This window comes from Herpailurus yagouaroundi, unplaced genomic scaffold (assembly GCF_014898765.1).
Source record: "Herpailurus yagouaroundi ecotype Mexico unplaced genomic scaffold, PumYag 28, whole genome shotgun sequence".
Taxonomy (NCBI): domain Eukaryota; kingdom Metazoa; phylum Chordata; class Mammalia; order Carnivora; family Felidae; genus Herpailurus; species Herpailurus yagouaroundi.
In genome coordinates this window covers 142,668,936-142,685,538 of record NW_024412376.1, presented here as the reverse complement: position 1 = coordinate 142,685,538, position 16,603 = coordinate 142,668,936, and positions in this window count along the sequence as shown.

Sequence of the window (16,603 nt, the reverse complement as noted above, 5' to 3'; positions counted from 1 at the left end):
TAGATCAACAAATGTGTAATACTAGGGGCTCCTGGGTGGCTCAGTTGGTTGGGTGTCCCACTTCAGCTCAGGTCATGATCTCGTGGTTTGTGAGTTCAAGCCCCACATGGAGCTCTGTGCTGACAGCTTGGAGCCTGGATCCTGCTTCAGATTCTGTGTCTCCCTCTCTCTGCTCCTCCCCTTCTTGTGCTCTGTCGGTCTGTCTCTCTCTCAAAAAATAAATAAACATTAAAAATTAAAAAAAAAAAAAACAAGTAAAACTAGGTTTTTTTTTTTTTTGTTTTTTTTTTTTTTTTTTTGTCACTGGAGAAAGAACTTACCACGAATTTCTATTTCCTCTTCAGAAACTAATAAGGGTTAATTAAGTCATATGACTTAAGCCCTTCCAGTTCTAACGTTGCACATCTGGTTTTGCTAACACATGAATTCTTCAAAGATAACAAATCTTCCAGTTGATTTTCATTCACTATGTATTTCTTGCATTTGCATAAGAAACAGAAAGGATGTTCTCTATAACTGCTGTTGGATATCACAAAGCTCATTATTAACAGTGTGAATTCTATAGGTTTTATTTTTCTGATTTTACATATCTGAAAGAAATGGGGGTTGTTTATAGCAAGGAAAATTCTTTAACCTAACATTTCTTACTGAATTGATACATTTTCCATTTTTACATTTTCATCATTCTTGTGTAGAATGTCTTGCTTTTGCTTTTCAATAAATGAATTTACAATAGCCAGCAATTTTGTCAAAGATACGATTGGTCTCACAGATTATTACAAAAGACCAGAAGCAGATGGAATAATGGGGAAAAAAATTTATCTGACAGAATGCTTTTGTTGCTTGTGTTCATATACAACAACCCATGGTGAAAATATGGGAGAAGAAATGATTACCATTGTACCAACCAGAAGAGCTAATGCATCTAAAGTTCAAAAATTGTCAGATATCTTCTTGTTTTTTCCTAGAATTTTGAAATTTACTTTAAACTATATGAGTTTATATACACGACTTTCTTGACCAATCTATCAATTGTATTAGTTGACTTTGTGTTATAACAATTCAAGCTAAAACTTGGTGGTTTAAAATCACATTGAGTTATTTAAAATCTGTGATTCTGAATTTTGGGCTGGGTTTATCTTTGTGTGTTTTCCACTGATTTTGGCAAGACTTATACAGACATCTGTGGTCGTCTGCCAGGATGACTGACAGCCGGTTGGTCCAGAGGAGTCTCCCCATGGATGGCTTATTTCTGTTCCACGTGATTTTTCAATCTCCTTTAGTTTAGCCCAGATTTATGCAAAAGGTGTTGAGGTCCACAATGATAGTAACAGTGGACACAAAAATGTCTCTTGAAATTGAGGCTTATACTTCTTACATCAGTTCTCCTGCATTCTACTGTTCAAAGGAAGTCACCAGGACAACCCATACATATTCAAGGGATATAGAAATTAAACTCCATATTTGATTAAAAGAGCTACAAAGTAGTATGGCCATTTTTTTTCTCATTTACTATACTGATAACAAATCCAATATGTTGACCAAATTTTAGGTTAAATGTCCATGAACTTAAGAAATAAAGAAAGGGGCGTTGGGTGACTCAGTTGGTTTAACGCCCAACTTTGGCCCAGGTCATGATCTTGCAGTCTATGAGTTTGAGCCCCGGGAAGGGCTCTGTGTGACAGTTCAGAGCCTGAAGTCCGGTTTGGATTCTATGTCTCCCTCACTTTCTGCCTCTCTCTCGCTTGTGTTCTGTCTTTCTCTGTGTCTCAAAAATGAATAAACGTTAAAAAGTGTTAACAAATAATAAAAATAATATAATCCAGTATGAAGCTACATAGTAAATACCCAAATTTTGTTCCTAAAATAAAGTATTGGGGCGCCTGGGTGGCGCAGTCGGTTAAGCGTTCGACTTCAGCCAGGTCACGATCTCGCGGTCCGGGAGTTGGAGCACTGCGTCAGGCTCTGGACTGATGGCTCAGAGCCTGGAGCCTGTTTCCGATTCTGTGTCTCCCTCTCTCTCTGCCCCTCCCCCGTTCATGCTCTGTCTCTCTCTATCCCAAAAAATAAATAAATAAACGTTGAAAAAAAGAATAAAGTATTGTATTAGATATTCTGCAGATAAAATTTGGAACTTTCTCTGATGGCTACAACAAATGCCTGGGATATTCTCTAGAAAAACCAACATCAGTTACATTCTGTTCTCAAGTATAGAACAAACTTATGGCAATAATCAATCTAATACAATTGAATGGGTAGAAAAAAATATATCTACCTAATGAATTGTTGAATAGGGACTAGTATTGGACACAGAACATGTATTTATTCATTTATTCTATGGATAATTGACCACCTAACTCTAGGGAAAGAACATGAACCATAAAGTGAAATAGTCCTGCTTTATTAGGCTTATATTATAAAAATATGATTTATAAGCAGCACAAAGAGAAACATTTCAGAACACCCGGTTTGAACATAACTAATGTTTCCCTTAGATTTTATACCTTTCTGGAAGTCTCATAAGAAAATCCTGCCAGAGGATTTTTTTTCTTTTTATGTTAAATTAAAGGGTCATGACAGTCAAAAAGCAGAAACTATCCAAATACCCATTTACTGATGAATGGTAAACAAGATGGAACATATCCATATAATAAGATATTTTTGGCCATAAAAAGAGGTACTGATATGTGTGATAAAATGGATCAACTATAAATACATTACACTAGTGAAAGAAGCTGGAAACAGAAGGCAACACGGATATAATGGTATAAATCACTAGTGACCGTGAATTCTCATTAGACAAAAGGGAGGTCAGAAGATAGAGAAGCAATATATGTAAACTGAAACAAACCAAAACCAAAACCAAACCAAACTAAAACAAAAAACTGTCAACATAGAATTCTATATCCAGAAAAATATATTTAAAAAAAGAAAAGGAAACTTCTGAGGTAGTTGAGGTAATGGGCCAAAAATAATAATAGTCCAATAATTTGAATTTCCTAATAAATAGTTAAAGACTATGATCTATAAGAGAAAAGAAAACTACACATATCTCAAGTTTTCAATGCAAGTGGAGGGTAGCAAAAATCTCCAGAAATGTCTATAAAATATGCATCTGCAGAAAGTTTTTTTTTATGCAAGATTGTTATTAAAAAAAGGAAAAGAAAGATCAAAGTATTTTAAATATAGTAACCCCAATAAAATATTATAAAGCAGATATTAACCTTAATACAACACTTCAAACTGAATATCTACAAATAAGTATTTAGAGATACAAATAAATAACTTGGCTCAGAAATTCAAAAAGAACATAGATGGGTAGGAAAATAAAAATAAAAAGAAGATATGAAACAAAGTTGACCAAGCTTATCAAAGAATGAAAAATAAAAGATAAACTAATATCAGGAATGAAAATCAAATGGCCACAGGTTTGAGCAAAAATTAATTCAAATGAACACTTAATAATGGGCATTGGAAAGGTGCAGCAAAACTACCCAGAGAATAAAAATGAGATATAGGAAGAAATAAAAAGCATAAATATGGTTAGAACCAAACTCATTGATTTTTGAAGACAGGCTAAAAAGAATCTAAATTATGTAAAATTGAAATCACAAGAGAATCAAATCAAAACAATGGAAGACAAGTGATATTTGAAACATACACATAATTATAATTATATATATTATATATGTGTGTTGTTTATAATATAACTGGCAAAGCTCTTTAAACGCTGTTTGAAGCATTCAGTAACCCAAGGAATTATATACTCATGAGTTTTTCTTCAGCAATTGACTAGAACAGGGGTCAGAAAACTTTGGTATATCATCATTTACACTGCATGCTAATGGGTACATCAAGGCACGAGATCATTCAAATTCAAAGGAAGTGAAAAACTATAGTCTTGACAGGGAGTTAGAAGTAGCTGTAAAACCATATTGCAAAGAAGCATGAATATAAAGAAATAATATTTGTAGATATTATTTCAAATAAGTTGCTACAGGTGGTATTTCATTATTACTTTCTCTTCACAATTAACATGCAAAGTATTATTATTCTTTTCAATTTGCAGTGATGAAAACTTATTCTCACTGAAGTTAAATAATTTGTCCAAGATCACATCACTATTGAATCACTATTAAGTCTTAAGACTTGTCACTTTCTTGTGCTGGAAGTGCCTTTAGAGAGAATGAAGATATCAAATAAGAAAATTCTGAGAATTCTGAGAATAAGGAAGTAATTTCAGTATTTGTGGATATTATGCCTGTCTACATAGAAAGCCCATGGAAATGGTTTATAAACTACTAGAATTTAGAGAGTTTAGTAATGTAGGAAGTTACAGAATCAATACGTAAACATGAATGGCTTTCTTGAATATCAGCAACAGCCAGTGAAATATAAATAAATTAAAACATATTCATAACAGCAAAACTGATGGACACAAACTCTTATGTTTTATCCTGAACTTCAAGCTTAAAAATCCAAACTGTTGTATTTGGTTATTTCATACATATATCAGACTGAATATTGCAAAATGAATTCATCATGCTAATTTTTTCTCTTAGTCCAAACTGTACCTTATGGATTCCCTTTCTCAATTCATCACATTCCCATGTTCCTATCCAAGCAGGAAGCCTGAGGCTTTTGATCTATTTGATTATCTTCTCTCCTTACTTCTGACATCTGTCAGAATTATTTAATCAACTGCATGGAGGTGTAGAATTCATATAATGAAATGCACAAATTTTAACGTACACTGTGTTCAGTTTTGACTAATGTGTACAACTGTGAAAACACTACACTAAATTGAGGTATCAGATATTTCCAACACCCCTAAAAATCCCTTTATGACCTTTGTAGTTGGACTCAGCCTCCAAAGGCAACTGTTCATCTGAGATCAATCACAATTCAGTTTCACCTGTTCTTGAACTTGTTATAAATAGAACCGTACTGTATGTATACTTTTGTGTCCCACTTTTCCTAACATAATATTTTTAAGATTTATTGAGGTTGTGTAACATAAAGGTTTTTTTTTTTTTTTTGCTGAAGATACTAAGTCAAATGTTTAAGTATTATTGTCTCCATCAGCACTTCTGTCATAAACCTGTCTCACATCTTTATCACTTCTATTGACTACGTAGATTACTTACATTATGACCTTTTCAAAAATCTTCATACTGCTTAGAGACCTCTTTAAAAAAGCATTAAATATAACTCTACAATCCTCTACCAAATATCTTTCAATGCATCCTCTCAAATAATTAAAACATAAGCTCTATACCATTGTACACATGATCATTCTAGATCACATCTCTCCCTCCTTTGCCTACCTTATCTTTCATATTTCACGGTTCTGTAATTGCACTTAAATACCCCACCTATTTTATTTCAGATCTACTTTCTCTTGCTTTGATTTTTTTTTTTTTTCCGTATCTAAGTTTTCCTTTGCTTTCTTGTCTAGGTGAAATTTCTTTCCAACTTTGAAAAGGAGAGTGGCAATCGGGGAAGATATAGATATCTTATACAGATATATATATATAGGGTAAAGAGATCATAATGTTTACAAAGCACTTGTTTAAAAAAACACTTAATGAGATAATATGGATGGATGGATGGACATCTTGAAAGTAATTTTGATATTGTTTGACATAAACGCCTCCAGTGGATGGCAGGAGTTACCACTGGAGACCTAGGCTGTGTGGAGACTAAATGCTCTACTAAAGAATTCTGTCATTGTCCAGCAAAGTGATGAGAATTGATTAAACATTTCTCTAAACACTGTATTAGTTGTGGTTTGCTGTATAAGAACATGCATGTTTAATGATATAAACAATCTAAATTCATTCTCTCACAGCTTTGTAGGTCAAAAATCCCAGTTGGTTAGATTGCTTTACCAGACCCACATTTAGAAAGCTGAAACCAACGTGTTGATTGGGCCCTTATCAAGAGACTCTGGGATTCAGGTTCATTTGGGTTGGTAGAATCCAGTTCTTCACAGATATATAGTTGAGATAACCGTTCCTTGCTGGCTGGCAGCTAGAGGCCACCAGGAGCTCCTGGAGACCTCTCTCTAGTTTTTATATGTGGTTCTCTTTATCTTAGAACCAGTGATGGCACATCAAATCCTCTCACACTGGTAATCTTTTTATGCTTCAGTGTTCTGCCATATCTCTTCTTATAACTAGAGAAGGTTTTCTAGTTTCTTTTTTTCTAACTTTTTTTAAATTTTTTTTATTATTTTTTTTTAATTTTTTTTCAACGTTTTTTATTTATTTTGGGGACAGAGAGAGACAGAGCATGAATGGGGGAGGGGCAGAGAGAGAGGGAGACACAGAATCGGAAACAGGCTCCAGGCTCTGAGCCATCAGCCCAGAGCCGGACGCGGGGCTCGAACTCACGGACTACGAGATCGTGACCTGGCCGAAGTCGGACGCTTAACTGACTGCACCACCCAGGCGCCCCTCTAACTTTTTTTTTTAAAGAGCAGTTGCAGATTTACCAGAAAATGAGAGCAAGGTATAGAGTTTTCTCACATATACTTTGTCCCCACATATGTGTAACCTCCCCCATTAACAACATCACTCATCAGGATGCCATGATTTTTTTTAAACCAAAGATGCAAGTATAGTGACATATCATAATTGCTTAAAGCCCATAGTTTACTGTAGGAATCACTTTGGTGTTATACATTCTACAGGTTTGGAAAAGTATATAAGGACATGCCTCCGTTATTATAATATCATACAGAGAATTTTTACTGCCCTGAAATTTTTCTGTGTTCTATTTATCTCTGCTCCTACTCCCATACTGCTGGCAACTGCTGGCCTTTTTATTCTTTCCATAGTTTTGCCTTTTCTAGATGTCATATAACAGGAATCACACAGTATGTAGACTTTCCAGATAGACTTCTTTCACTTAGTCATATGCATTTAAGTTTCCTATATGTCCCTGCATGTTTTGACAGATTATTGTGTTTTTTTTTTTTTTTCCTTAACACTGAATAATACTTCATTTTCTGGATATACCACAGTTTATCCACTCATCTGCTTAAGGACATTTCGCTTATTTCTGACTTTTGGTAACTATGAATAACATTTCTACAAACATGCACACGAAGGCTTGGTGTGTTCATTTTTGGGTGACAGAAGTTTCCAATGCCTATGGGTGAATAGCAAGGACTGCACTTGCTCTAAGGTCTGATTGAAATAGATTTGAATTTGTAAGAAGCCTCTAAATTGCCTTCCAAAAGACGTGTATTGTTTTGCATTTATACCAGCAATGAATGAGAATCCTTGTTCTTTGACACACTCACCAGAATTTTTTGTTGTCAGTACCCTGGATTTTGGTTACTATAAGAAGTGTGTAGTGATACCTTATTATTGTTTTAGTTTGCATTTCCCTGATGATATATGATATGAAGCATTTTTTCATATGTGTATCTGCCATCTGTATATCTCTTTTGGCGAAATGTCTAATATATTTATTTTTAAACCAAGTTGTTTTCCTTATTGAGTTTTAAATATTTGTGTATTGTGGACAGCAGTCCTTTATCACGTGTATCTTTTGGAAATCTTCTGTGTCTATTTTTCCAATCTTCGTGATATTGTCTTTTGCAGTTTCTACATGCCTGTTGTACACTTCATAATTGTCCCACCATCCTTGGGTATTCGGGGTTGTTTCTTTCAGGCTTTATTCTCTTTGATTTTGGTTTTCAAGGATTCTATTGATAAAACCTCTATCTCAGAGATTGTTTCCTCAGTTGAGTCCAGTCTGCTAAGTCTAGCAAAGGCATTTATTGCTGCTAATGTTTTCAAAATTATCACTAGCATTTTTTTCAGTTCTTTATTAGGATTGGTAGCTCTCTCTTGCATTGTACATTGGTTTTTACATGCTGTCTACTTTATCCATCTAGCTATCCACAATAGTTAGAATGGGCTAGAGAGTTTTGAGTATTTTCCTTCAAGATCAGTTAGGCTCTGATAATACCCCTGCAGGTTGGTCTCTGGTTAACTAGCTTTTCTTGAGGGCAGACCTTCTTAAAAGAACAAGGTACTCTAGTATATTATAAAATGATTCATTACAGGGGTGTCTAGGTGGCTCAGTGGGTTAAGCATCCAGCTTGGCTCAGGTCATGATCTCATGGTTCATGAGTTCAGGCTCTCATTGGGCTTTGTGCTGACAGCTAGGAGTTTGGAGCCTGCTTCATATTCTGTGTCTCCCGCTCTCTGTCTCTGTCTCTCCCCCAACTCATGTTCTGTCTCTCTCTAAAAAATAAATAACATTTACAAAATTAAAATGATTCCCTACATCCCTCCCACCTCACTATCTCCCATGCTGGAAGCCCAAGGGGATTTTTCCACAATGTTTATTGCAGGACTCAGTCAAGCTCCAGGAGTTAAATCTCACAGTATTTAGGTGTTTCTCTCAGACTGAGACATTCTGAATTGTCAGCAATTTTCCAATTACAGTTCAGGTTTTCCTCAACAAGCATTGGCTCCTGAGGCAGTTTCTGCTTGTCTCTTTCAGTAAACCTAGACTCCCTGTATTCACTGGTCTCTCCAATGTTGGTGGCAACAGTTTTCTCTGTATTCTCTTTTAGTAATCCAAGAAAAGTTGTTGATTTTTCAGTCTGTTTAGCTTCTTGTGATGACAGATTGGTCATATCCAAGCTCCTTCCATGAGGAACTGAAAACCAGAAGTCTGTTTTCCTCTTTTTAAGGACCCATCTGATTACATCAAGCTCATATAGATAATCTAAGATAATCTCCCTATTTTAAAGTGTTCAGCCTTAATTACATTTGAAACATCTCTTTTGATATATAACATCACACATTGATAGGTTCCCAGAGGTTAACCCATGGACATCTTTGGGGGATCAAATGTGCTGAAGTTAGATTTAGATTTTAGATGATTTATTCTAAAGACAGGTATCAGTCAGATTTGTATATGACAGAGGCTTCTGGTGACTATATTACATCCCTCAACCTACATCTGATTTCAGTCTCATTTTGTGAGCTCAAATTAATCAAGCTATCCTTGTTTCCCACCTTAACCCATTTATCCTGCAAACTTTTCTGTAGAGTTTCCTGATGACAATAGCCCAGACTTACTGGGGAATTGGGGAGTTTTAAGGTGCCCCGGGGTAGATTTTCATGCATGAGAGAATAGAAGTTCATAGGTAATGGCCCCCTCCCCATCTTTTATGTGGATGATTCTCTACTTTGAACTCTTTCAAAGTTCACAATGGAAGTGTGCCTTGGTGCCCATATAAGCAACTTATTCCTTAGATACTGCTTCCTGTGATCATGCCCCAAATAGATTTTCAGTACCTAAGTCCTCATCTCAGTTTGTGTGTTTGGGAGAATTTTAACCAAGACAAAGAAAAGCTGTCTTCTTTACAAGAAGGTCATTGTAATGATTTATTTATGAGGCAATAGAAGTCTGAACCAAGGCAGTGGCAAAAGGATAAATCGAAAATGATAATTTAAGACAACTGATAGCATTCAAAAACTGACTATAGAAAGGAAAGAGAAAGAATATTTGAGGTTAAATTCCAGAAAAGGAAAATGAAGAGAAGTGGGATTGTATCATATCCATTCCCAATGTGGACATTGAACTAATCATCTAAACTATGACATACCTTGACATTAACTAGATTTAGCATGAAATATGTAGAAAATACTTAATAATTTCAAAGTACTATAATAGCATATTGGTTAAGTAATTCTAATATAACAAAGTATAGAACATTTGTTAAATATATGTACTGTCAGGTACAGCTCTAAGCAGTTGATAGTGTTAAATAATTTAACCCTCTTAATAACCTCATTGGTAAATAATATTATGACCGTATCGATTTTACAGATAAGAAAATTGAGTCATAAGAAGATTAAGCTATTTGCCCAACTTTACAGGGCTAGGGTTTGAAATAAAGGACATCTTGCTCTGGGGTTAGTGGTATTTAGCTCCACATTACTCCGTAACTCTTAGCATTGTCAATACTAGTACTAATTCTAGTAATAACATAAAGAGAAAAGTGTGTGATTGTGGTAGGTTGGAAAAACATGATTACAATATTTTGTGGTCTTTCTTTCACAAATTGGAGACTATTTCCCAACATTTTGAATTGAGACTGGTCCTATAACTTGCTATAAGATTGGGAAAATTCAGTATTGTGTGAGTTCCAGAGCATAGCCCTAAGAGTTCTTGTTGTTTTTGCTTCTGTTTCTTGTAAGCAACCTCAGCTATACTACTAAATGAGAGACCAAATAGAAAGAGGGAGGATCTACCAATAACCAGCACCAGGGCTTCAGATATATGTGAACAAGACCTTAGTAAACCATCCATTTCCAGACAAGTCATCAGGTGATTGTTGCCATGTGGGTAAGTCTCGCAGATATCAGAAAAAAAAAATAATAATAAATAAAATAAAAAATAAAAAAATAAAAAAACCTGCCTGTTGTAAGCACAGACTCTTAAGAAATAGTAAATAATTCAAAGTCAACATGCTTTGAGATGGTTTGTCATGAAGCAACAGAGAACTTACTCATGCTAATAGAAAGCCCACTAATATGATTAGATGCAGTTGCTGTGGAAAATCACAAATGGCAAAAAGTTGTTGCTATATTAAGAGATAGCAATTAGACTTTAGTTTGAGAGAGGGAACAACAGGATTAATGAGAACAATAAAGGGCAAATCTACAATATTCTAAAGTATTCCTCCAGATACTATCTTACAATAGAGAAATAGTAGCTGACAAAAACTGAAATTTGCCAATAAACCATGTTTGTCTGTCTCTATAACTATTACAACTTCACATTATAAATAATGTTTTACATATAAAATTAATTTTAAAGATATAAAAACATCTTTAGAGAAAGGAAGATAAGCTTTGTAGTCAGGTTGTTTAATATTGTAATATCTACACTGCATTTTCTTATCTAGGTGGTTAGGGACCAGCTGCTCAATTTTTTTTTTTTTTAGTCTCAGTTTGCTCATCTGCAAAATGGTATATGAGCATCTAATTCACATAGCTGCTTGTTAGTTAAATATAATGCAAATAGACATCTATTATAATATATGGTTTAAAAATGGTTTATTAACAATTGTAATTTATTTCTTGCTCATAATGAATGAAAACCCATAGGTAATTCTTTCATAAGGAACCTCGTCCCACTTTTTAATTATCTCATGAATTAAGATTTTTGCATTAGCAACTTCTATACTGTGGCACACCTAAAAGAGTACAACTTTATTAATTAGCTAGTCCAATTAATAAATTGAAGGAATATTACTAACATAAAATGTTTACCTCTTGCAGGCTTCAAGATCCAGAAACTGAGTTTCAACAGAATACTCCTTCAGGCAACTTTCCTCATCCAGAATCACATCTTGAGGAAAATTTTGATAATAATTTGATGTATCTGCATAAAGACCTTAGATGTTGCTTACTCTGGGCAAGCATAATCCAGATTCATCAACTGTGTAACTTGATTATATTCATACATATGTAATATAGATCTCCCTTGCATTGAAAAGTTTTAAATATGGTACTCAAGATACTGTTCTTCAATGTTGGGTGTCTAATTACTGTACAAAGTTCAGCTAGGATGACTGGTGACTGACAAAATGGGATAACCAAGATGATGTTTATCAATTCTATGTGGACAATTCTAATTTATAATCATCTTTCTCCTTTATAACTATTTGGATCATCGAATACTTTGCATATGCATATTATTGGCAGTACATACTCCTTCCCAAGACTTACTCCATCTCCCATGATTACTTTATTTAATTATCTTCATGGCACTATAGGAAAACAGAACAACTTTATTTTGATTTTCAGAGAACTGAGGCCACAAGGCACAGTGCTGCCACCAAATTGAAAATACAGCTTCCTAGAGAAGAAATCTCCATAGGAACAAGAGTGACAGGGAAGGAAAACTTGAATCATAATTGATTAATTGTTGGAAGCTCAGAGGACAAGTTTTAGGGTTTAAACCTCCAAGAGGGCCCATTCATAAGTAGATACTGTTGTGGTCTTAGCATTAGGAGTTCTACTAGTTTCTCACAGTAAATATCAGAGAAAAATCTTGTTATGCATATGGAATAGGGAAAAAAAAGGAACAAATCTGAAACATACTAGAGCATTCTGTTTGCCCTTAGAAGAAACTGTATGATTAAAGACTAACTTGCTGGGGATTTATCATATCCTAAACTACCTAAGAGAAGGCATATCACCAACCCTAGCTCCCTCAAGCCATTCTATCCTACTTAAATGGAGAGGGCTGAGAAGCACCAAGAAAGTTCTCATTTTAAGAGCATAAGCTCACCAACAGACTAAAATTTAATTATAGGGATCTAGAGTGCTTTCCTTCACCCATACCTAACCCTACATCACCAAAGTCTTATTTACTGCAATTTCTTTTTGAAAGGGAGAAAACATCAGAAACAGTCATACATGGAAAGAGTGTTAGAATGATCAGAAAATGAATTTTTAAAAATATAATTAATCAGCTAAGAGCAGGTTTTAATGGAAAAAAGTAGATACTGTGCAACAACATATGGATAAATTAAGTAGGGAAGAGGAATTTTAAGAAATAATAAAGAAGTGAAAGAAATAAACACTAACAGAAATGATAATTGACTTTGATAGTAGTAGTAGACTGTCCAGTAGTAGACTGGACAGCTGAGAAAAGACTGAAAAAGAGCATATGTTAGAATCTTCAAAAACCAAATATCGAAGAGAACAAAGACTAAAAAAAATGAAAGGAAATTTATCCATAGACTGTGACATAATTACAAAAGACAAAAATACACTTACTTGGAATAGAGAAGAAGAAGAAGAAGAAGAAGAAGAAGAAGAAGAAGAAGAAGAGGGCAAGAAGTACAGAGGTAATATTTGAAACAAGTTCTTCAGAGAGGAGGAAAATGTAGTAGATCAGAAACTTGAATCTACATAAAGAAAAGAAGATCACTGTGGGGCCTCTGGGTGGCCCAGTTGGTTAGGCAACTGACTTTGGCTCAGGTCATGATCTCACAGTTTGTGAGTTTGACCCCCACGTCAGGCTCTGTGCTGACAACTCAGAGCCTGGAGCCTGCTTCAAATTCTGTGTCTCCCTCTCTCTGCTCCTCCCCCGCTCATGCTCTGTCTCTCTCTCCTTCAAAAATAAATAAAAACATTAAAACAATCATTATAAAAATTAATTTTCGTAACTGATATAACATAACTCTTTATTCAAGATGATAATAGCAATATATTTGATTTTATATGCACATATATATACCATACATATTGCTTATGCATGCTTAACATAAGTGAAATTAATGGCAGCTATGACACAAAAGGTGGGAAGGAAGAATTAAGATAATTTTGTTATTATAAAGTATTCACAATATACATTGAATAGTATAGTGTTATTTGAAGTGGACTTGGTTTAGTTGTAAATGCATTTTGCAGATTCTAGGGCAACTACTAAAAAAAATTAAAAAAAGGAAGGAAATTGAATCATAAAATGTCCACTTAAAGCTACAAAAGTCAGAGAAAGAATAGAAGAAAAAAAATAGTAATAAAAAGGACAAAAAGAAAATAGAAACAAGCATGGTAAATATTAATCCAAACATATTAATAATCAATTTAAACATGAATGATAAAAAATGTACCAATAAAAAGACAGGGAATGCAATGGTAGATCAAAAGACAAGATTCAACTCTATGTCACTTACAAACCCCACTTTAAATATAAAGACAAATATAAGTTAAAAAGTAAATGAATGAAAATACACACACACACACACACACACACACACACAACACTGATCAAAAGAAAACAGGATGGGAGGGTAAGTTAAGATGGCAGTGTAGTAGGAGGACCCTAGGTTTGACCTGTCCCTCAACACAGCTAGGTAACTATCAAATCATTCTGAATATTGAAGAAATTGACCCGAGGACTGATAGAAAAAACTGCACAACTAGAGGAAGGGGAAATGTTACATCAAGAAAGCTAGAAAGTCTGGAGACATGGCTTAGGGAGGAAGAGATCATGGGTGCTGCAGAAGAGAGGGAGCCTTGGTCACAGAGAAAGGCAAGAAAGAGTGGAGCACACAGGGATCCACACAAGAAGAACACTTTTCCAAAGCCATTGGCTAGGAAAATGAGAAAGGCTGATTTTTGTGAGTTTTTGCAACCAATTATATTTAAAAAAAAAACTGGAGTTTTGGAGATCTCTGGGCTTGGTTGGATAGAGAACTGAGTGTTGCCCTTCTCCTGGAGAGAAGGCAGGCAAGCAACCCCACAGGAGACAGGATGATCTGAGGATCATCTAGGGTACACAGGGAGAGATTGCTTCCTCTTCTTAAAGCACATCTGTAAGAGATGGCATTGCTTTTCTGGAGACAAAGGAGTGAGCAGGTGTCATTTCCCTTTCCCACCCCTCAGCATAGGTAAAGAGACATGTGCTGAGGGCGGCTCACCTGGACACTGGCTGCAAGTGTGCTTTGTGCCAAATCCTCGGCCCCTGTGCTCTGGCATGACTGCCTTTCTGGATCAAATCTACATGGGTACCACTGTGGTGATACCCTCCACCAGAACACCAGCACAGGTCCTCACCACACAAGGTCCCTAAAGTCAGAGTTTTAAAAGTCAGCAGACTTGGCTGGGATAGAGCCCAAAGTGCACTGTGCTACTCCAAGCCAACAAACAACTCAGACGCACGCAATGTAAAAACAACTATCTGAAAAACACCTAGCACATATGAGGAGAAATTATGTCCTCTTCTGGGAGGGCTTCACTGAGGTCAGGAAGCACAGACTCCTCTCTCCATGTACAAAGGAATTGGCTGACTCCAATTCTCTTCCATTCCCCTCAGCATATATCAACTTCAGTAAACAGCATAGCACCAGCTCTGTCTGCCTAACTTGCTTACACAAAGTCTCACCTCCCCACACTCTGCTGGTACTGCTTTTCTCTGGCAAGTGTGCCTAAGGACCATGGATCCTTTCCCAGAAGACCAGCACAAACCCCTACACATACCACGTCTACTGACCTTAGAGTTCTGCAGAGGTTCAGTTCTAATAGAAATAGCATCAGGTCTCATTTAACAAACAGATCAGAGCACACTTAGTTAAAACTTGCCACACTCTGGTCAAGGTCTGAACACTGTACACGGAAGACAAGGAGAACCTTTGCAGGGGACTGACCTGAGGGATAGAACAGCCAAAATACACCAGTGAAGTACACACAGCACACAACAGAGACACTTCCTGAAGCACCAGGTCTTGGACATTATATGACCTCTTCTTCATAAAGCCATTACTCATAGGAGCAAGAAACATAACAGGATTTTCCAACACACAGCAGAAGACAAAGATGTACACAAAATTCCAAGATGTAAGAATTCATCCCCTCAAAAAAATACAAAGCCAGAGATCTAAGTAAAACAGATATAAGCAATATGCCTGATGCAAAATTTAAAGCAACAATTATAAGGATACCCACTTGGCTTAAGAAAAGCATGGAAACTTCAGGGATACCCTTACTACAGAAATAAAAGAGCCAAAAACAAATCAGGCAGCAATAAAAAATACAATAACTGAGGTTCAAAGCCAAGTGGATGTAATGATGAGCACAAGGATGGAAGAATCTGAGGAATGAATAAGATAGAATTAGGGAAAATAATGAAGCTTAAGAAAAGAGAGAAAGAATGATAGAACATGAGAGTAGACTTAGAGAACTCAGGGTTTTACATCAAACAGAATAACATTCATATCATAAGAGTCCCACAAAAAGAAGAGAGAAAAAGGGGCAGACAATTTATTTCAAGAAATAATAGCTGAAAACTAATATAATCTGGGGAAGGAAACAGACATTCAAATCCAGGATGCATAGAGAACTTCCATCAAAATCAACAAAAGCAGGCCCAAACCAAAACATATTGTAGTTAAATTTGCAAAATATAGTGATAAAGAAAAAATCATAAAAGCAGCAAGACAAAGCAAGTCCTTAACTTACAAGGGAAGTCCCATAAGGTTAGCAGCAGATCTCTCCACATAAACTTTTCAGGCTAGAAAGGAGTGGTATGATATATTCAACATGATGAATGGGAAAAATCTGCAGCCAAGAATACTCTATCTAGCAAGAATAGCATTCAGAATAGAAGGAGAGATAACTAGGTTCTTAGAGAAAAACAAACTAAAAGAGTTCATGACCATTATACCAGACCTATAAGAAATATTAAAGAGAACTCTTTAAGTGGGAAGGAAAAAACAAAAGTGATGAAGACTAGAAAGGAAAAGAAACTCTCCAGAAAAAAAAATGACAAAACTAGTAATAAAGTGGCACTAAACTCATATGTATCATAATCACTCTGAATTTAAATAGACTAAACACTACAATCAAAAAACATAAACTGCCACAATGGATGAAAAAAAATGAGACCCAATTATATGCTGCCTAGAAGAGATTCATTAGTTTAGTTTAGTTTAGTTTCTTTATTTTGACAGAGAGAGAGAGAGAGAGACAGAGAGGAAAAGAAAGAAAGAAGAAAGAAAAAAAGAAAGAAAGAGAGAAAGAAAGAAAGAAAGAAAGAATCCAAACAGGGGAGG